The following is a 6,000-nucleotide window of genomic DNA, read 5'->3' as shown; positions in this document are numbered from 1 at the left end:
ACAAAACCAGAAAATAGGTTCTAATCAACCTAAAAAGGATAAAACAGGTCCAGTGACAAAAACCCTTCATATCCTTTCAAGAACAAATCAAAATCCTTCTAGACCCACCATAGAAGATGTAACCCAACAATGAACAACCTTCCACTTCAATTCCCTCCAAGGAAACAGTGGAAGAACCTCAAAAGATCACATCAGAGAAATCAACAAAGGATGTTTTAAATCCTGAAATAGAAGAAAACATAGAAAACATTTCTGCCAGAAACCCAAAGGTTCAAACTAACAAAACAATTCTGCCCTTTAATCTAGAAGCAGAAGTAGCAAAGCTTAAAATTTCGGTTCCTTTGACAGAATTGGTGAAACATGATGTTTACAGGTCTCAAATAAGCAAATCATTAAATATCATTGAAAATGCAGATTCTGTAAATCTCTTTGATGACCAGCCTGAGTTGATTTTTGGCCCTGAAGTAAATGGGAAACCACTGGAAGGAGGGATACCACCTTTCTATGTCAGTCTCAATATCCATGATAAGATTTTGCATAATGCCATGTTTGACTCTGGTGCTTCTCACAACCTCATGCCCAAATCTGTTATGGAGAAACTCAACCTAGACATCACTAGACCCTATAAGGATTTATTTTCCTTTGATTCCAGTCAAGTGAGATGTTTGGGTCTTATAAAGGATTTATGTGTTTCATTGGTTCAATACCCTGCAAAAACTATACTTATGGACATAGTGGTAGCTGACATTCCACCCAAGTATGGCATGCTGTTGTCCAGATCCTGGGGTGCCAAACTTCAGGGATCTCTACAATTAGACATGTCATACGCTACCATATCTATTTTTGGACAACCAAAGAAGTTATATAGAGAAACTTTAATGAAGTATGTAGTGAGTAGTCAAGAGAAGCCTCAAAACTTTCCCATTTACTCAGTACATTCTGATATGGATTCCTTTATTCTCTATAATGCTGAAATAAATCCAGAAATTGATAATCCTAAAGATTTAGCAGCATAACCAAAAGAAATTGAAAAAGAAGAAAGGTCAACTATTCAAATTCAAGAGATATCAAATGACAAAGAAAAATCAGATGATGAAGAAAATCCAAAAACCTTAGCTAAGAAAGACTACACTACCCCAGATACAAATTATGAACATGAAATTTTATGGCATTTAGAATTTGATGGTTCAGTAAACAAACTAGGTGCAGGGGCAGGTGTATGGGTCTATAACTTAGAGAATGATCATGCAGAGGGACATGCCTATAGGTTAAACTTTAAATGTACAAACAATATGGCAGAATATGAAGCACTCCTGCTAGGCCTCAAGTTAGTTAAAAGATTAGGAGCCATAAGAGTATCAATCATGGGAGATTCTGAATTGATAGTTAAACAAATAAAAGGCATTTACATAACCAGAGATCCTAGATTGGGATATTACAAAGGGACAGTCATAGAAATCCTTAACACTTTTTTAGAAACCCAGCTTGCAACTATTCCTAGAAAACATAATATGCAAGCTCATAGCCTGGCTATGTTTGCCAGCACCTGCAAATTGCCTTTCCAGCCCAATCACCAGTACACTGCTGAGATTAGGCATAGGCCAGCCATCCCTGATAATCTTAAGAACTCGCAGTTTTTTGATAGTGATAAGCAGATTAATAATTTTCTAACTTCAAATGAGGAATTTTCTAACCTTAATATAGATGTTGATACAGTTACTAGTTTTAATCAAACAAATGAGTTAGATATTAACAATCTGGAAGAGAATTCAATAAACATGCTTCACCCTACTAAATTCTCACAAGCAGAAATCAAAGACCTGAAACAAATGGACCTAGATGAGATAATTGAAGAAGAAACAGAGGTTATAAATCTAAAGGACAATCATTTACCCAAAGGATTGACTCCTTTGGAGGATTTGTTTGACTCTAATGACATTCTGAAGAAACCTAAAATGGAGCCTTTAAAAGCAGGAATTGAAGAGTATAACATAGGAACACAGGATAATCCAAAATTTATAAAGTTGTCAAAATCTTTACCTCCTGATCAAAAGCTAAAGTATGTTGAACTTATGAGGGAATTCCAAGATGTCTTTGCCTGGAGTTACGAAGATTTGAAATCCTATGACACCTCTATCATTCAGCACACTATCCCTTTGAAAGAAAATCAAAAGCCCTTTAAGCAAAAACTCAGAAGAATTAACCCTGTGTTATTACCATCAATTGAGAAAGAAATCAAACACATGTATGAAGTAGGAATTTTTCCAGAATGGGTATCTAACCTAGTACCTACTAGGAAGAAAACGGGGGAAATAAGATTATGTGTTGACCTGAGAAATGTGAACAAGGTCTCGCTTAAAGATAACTATCCTTTACCTAAAATGGACCATATACTGCAAAGGGTAGTGGGTTCTTTTAGAATTTCACTTTTAGATGGGTTTTCAGGTTATAACCAAATCTTAGTTCATCTTGATGACCAAGAGAAAACTGCATTCACTACACCATGGGGTACCTTCATGTACTTTAAAATTCCCTTTGGACTAAAGAATGCAGGAGAAACTTTTCAAAGAGCAATGGACATTGCCTTTGCAAAAGAGATTCATGATTTTCTTGTTATATATCTTGATGATCTCACTGTTTTTTCCAAATCAGATCAGTAGCACTTGGAGCATCTCAGGCAAGTTTTTCTAAAATGCAGAAAATATTGTTGAAAATGCAACAAGATGATGGAGCTTAGTGGAAAGAAGTCGCCTTCACTAAGTGGGCCTGCAAGCTATTTTTGGCGCAAAGTCTATTTTTAGACATATGGATCATGGTCTATGAGTTGCAAGATGCTATTTGTGGATGATTGGTCATGTTGGTAAAAATAGATGGACTTCTATTTTTAGACATATGGGCGGAGGAAAGTGCCCAAACCTTGCTTTTGGTGGAGGAAGGGTTTTATGGAGGGTTTAAAGCTTCATATTTTCGGAAATTAAAAGTTTTTAAATGTGGAAAATATTTGCAAGAGAGAAAAAATAATAGGGCAAAGACGTCCACGATCCTTGATGCTAGACTGTGATTGAAAACCAGTCCATGTGGCGGAGAGAAGAACCAACAACATACCGAAGAATTTTGCAAATAGACAAACACGCAGAGCAAACTCAGAGTGCATGGTCGGAGCGTGCCCTAGAGTTTTTGAGACGAATATTTCTTCTCGAAATTTGAAGACTTGGAGCCTTTTTGGTGGAGTCCAATATTTTGACAAGTACACAGGTATTTTCTCTGAAGATTTTTTTACTTAAGAAGATTACAAACTATAACTATTGAAACACAAACGCCTATTGACGATACGTGCCAGACAAACCCCTCACATATAGCGAAGGAAGCGCAAAAATCCCAGAGATTTAGACTTTTAAGCATACATAGAGATTAATTCCTGAAAGTTATTTTTGGCCAGAAGTATATATAAATTGTCACCGGGTTTAGTGAAATTTCAAGGTTCAAGTTCGAAATTCGTCAAACCTCAAGCAATTTCAAATAAGATCGTTGAAGTTCGCCACACTTGAACGCGAACTTCAAAATGAATCCAAACTTGGATACCAAAATTTATTTAAGTGCAGTGGAATTCGATTTTTTAAAGATTTTTTTTTTCTTTTTCTTTTTTCTTTTCTAAATGCAAGTCTAAACCTAGACTAAACTTACACCACGTTCCATTCTTTCCTCTCTTCGTTTTCCATACTTCTTGCCGCATAACATTCCTCCCTTCTTCGAGCCCTCACAGATACGCGCACCATTCTACCTTCAGCTTCGTATTATTCCTCCCTCTATTACAGCCCGACACGACCATCTCTTGTCTCCTTTCTCACAAGCCACAGAGCGAGGCTGAGTTACTGACCATCGCTCGTAAACCCGACAACGGCGGCTACAGGGCCGAAGGATGAGGCTAAAGGGTTGACGGCGGCTGCTACAGGCCCGAACGTTGAAGACTGAGGTTGCAGACTTCAAGAGCGGTATGCTACAACGACAACCTCGGCCTGAAGGCTTAGATCAGCCACCAGACTACCGTTTCAGGCTCTCAACATAGGGTATTAATATGTTTAATTATTAATTTTGGGATGCAATTTTCGTTTTTATCATGTGTGTTCAATTAGCATATTGAAATTTATTACATACATTTTAAGTTTGAAATTTTATATTCTCTGGAACACAATGCCGAATTTTGTTAGCTAATTTTTCATTGTCGAATGAAGGGGAGGTTCTCGTACCTCACAACAATAAACAACAGTGTTGATCCGTGTACTGTCTTTAGGGCTTAGGCAGGGGTCATACATTCAAAAAATCCAGTGACCAACTCCAAATATAATAACATCGTATTTACAATTAACGATATTCTATCACAATATTTAGAGAATGTTTTGACACTAATGGCAAAGGAAAAGTGTCAGTTTAATGATGAAAAAGATGGAGCAGTCTTCTTTAGCCATGTAAAAAGCAAATATGAAATACAAAGGAGGCAACAACAATGCAAAAAAGGGAATTATAATATTTAACTGAGTACAATTAATTTGATATTTACCTTAATGCCCTCCTTTAATGGTCAATCTAGTAACGACACCAAGCTTATTTGAGAGTTTTACATATTTTTCAAAACCAAAGACTTAGGTGAAAATGTCTGTAGGTTGGTCCTTTGTGGGATGGTATTGCAGATTAATAGATCCATCCTTTACCTGAAAAAGTGGCAGTGTTGTCAACATGCTTGGTATGCTTGTGGATGATTGGATTCTTGGCTAGTTTGAGCAACCCCCGATTACAAAAAAGTAGGGGTGTTGGTTTTATCTATTGCATCTCCATTTTTGGAATAGTGTTGTTGGGAGTGCCCTACTAGGGGCCACGCCCCTCCTCCCCCATTGAAGTGGACTACGCTCTTGATGCTCTTGTTCTGTTCCTATTCCTACTTCAGCAACATTGGTTGAGAAATACAAGGAGCATCTCAAACTGTCTCACATGCTCCTTGTATTTCTCCTTGATATTCTGCTTCTATTTAAATGTATTCTACTTCTATTTAAATAGCTCTTGCTTCTTGTAGGTCCATATAATTGTTCTATTATGTAAACATTTTGACTTGATTAAATTACATAAAAATAAAATAAAATAAAATTTAAAATTAAAAGTAAAATTAAATAAAACAAAAAATCTAATAATTAAAATAAAAATAAAATAAAATTTACAAGTAAAATAAAATAAAATAAAATTTTTAATAATTACGCCAAATTAACTCCCTCTTGTCTTACCTGTCTTATTATGATCCGTTAGACGATTAAACTATTAAAAATCTAGTTATAACTGAAACAAATCGCATCTTGAAACCATATGAATAGCAAGAATATGCCCGCGCCCAACCCAACTCTTTCCCTGCAATTCGATGCCCGTCCTCCAAAACCCAACGCTTTCCCCGCAATTCGATTTAGTGAAGGTGTTTTTTTCTCACGGTTGTCTGGTAACTTATTTGAGACCATTTCACTCAGGGTTTATATGTCTCTATTTTTCATTTTTTTATATTTAGATTCAAACCCGCATTCACAGGTTATAGTTGCAGGAGCATTCTTGGCCTCGTCTCCAACAGGTTACACTACTACTCGAAATCCAACTGGTTGCACTACTACTCGAAATCCATACACAAGTATCCACTCTCCATCGATTAGGGTTTTCACTGTTGCCATTTTATTATTTTATTTTCGTAAGCATACTACTCATTTATGGAGTTTTTGTTCCCAGGTTCATGTATCCCAGTGGGTTTCTTCCTGAGTGAATTATATATACTAGTTGGGTTCTATTTTTTGTTCTTACTGTTTGTCGAATACTTGTTTCTAGGTCTTCATTGTTTATATACACGTTGTCATTTTAATTCACTCTTGGCATTGTAGTGCTACAGGAACCTCATCAGGTTCAATCCTCGTTCACTCTTGCTCGGATTGAATTTCAGGAAATTGACCTTCGCTTTCCCGTTTGGTTTCAAGT

The 6,000-nt window shown here is 36.4% G+C and overlaps 1 protein-coding gene across 1 annotated transcript in view; it reads left to right on the top strand.

Moving 5' to 3' along the window:
- Positions 1-5,355: 5,355 nt before the first annotated feature.
- The window catches only part of LOC149254062 (uncharacterized), a 165,477-nt gene continuing 164,832 nt past the window's right edge, over positions 5,356-6,000 (top strand). Inside the window, exons 1-2 of the mRNA XM_089460063.1 lie at positions 5,356-5,479; positions 5,566-5,662. The gene's annotated coding sequence lies outside the window, so the exon portion shown is untranslated. The remainder of the gene's footprint in view (positions 5,480-5,565; positions 5,663-6,000) is intronic.

This window comes from Pinus tabuliformis, chromosome 7 (genome assembly GCF_031772625.1).
Source record: "Pinus tabuliformis cultivar Carrire ecotype Pingquan chromosome 7, CPIR1, whole genome shotgun sequence".
Taxonomy (NCBI): Eukaryota; Viridiplantae; Streptophyta; class Pinopsida; order Pinales; family Pinaceae; genus Pinus; species Pinus tabuliformis.
Note: the sequence above shows the minus strand (reverse complement) of the source record. Positions and strands in the feature narration are given on the sequence as shown.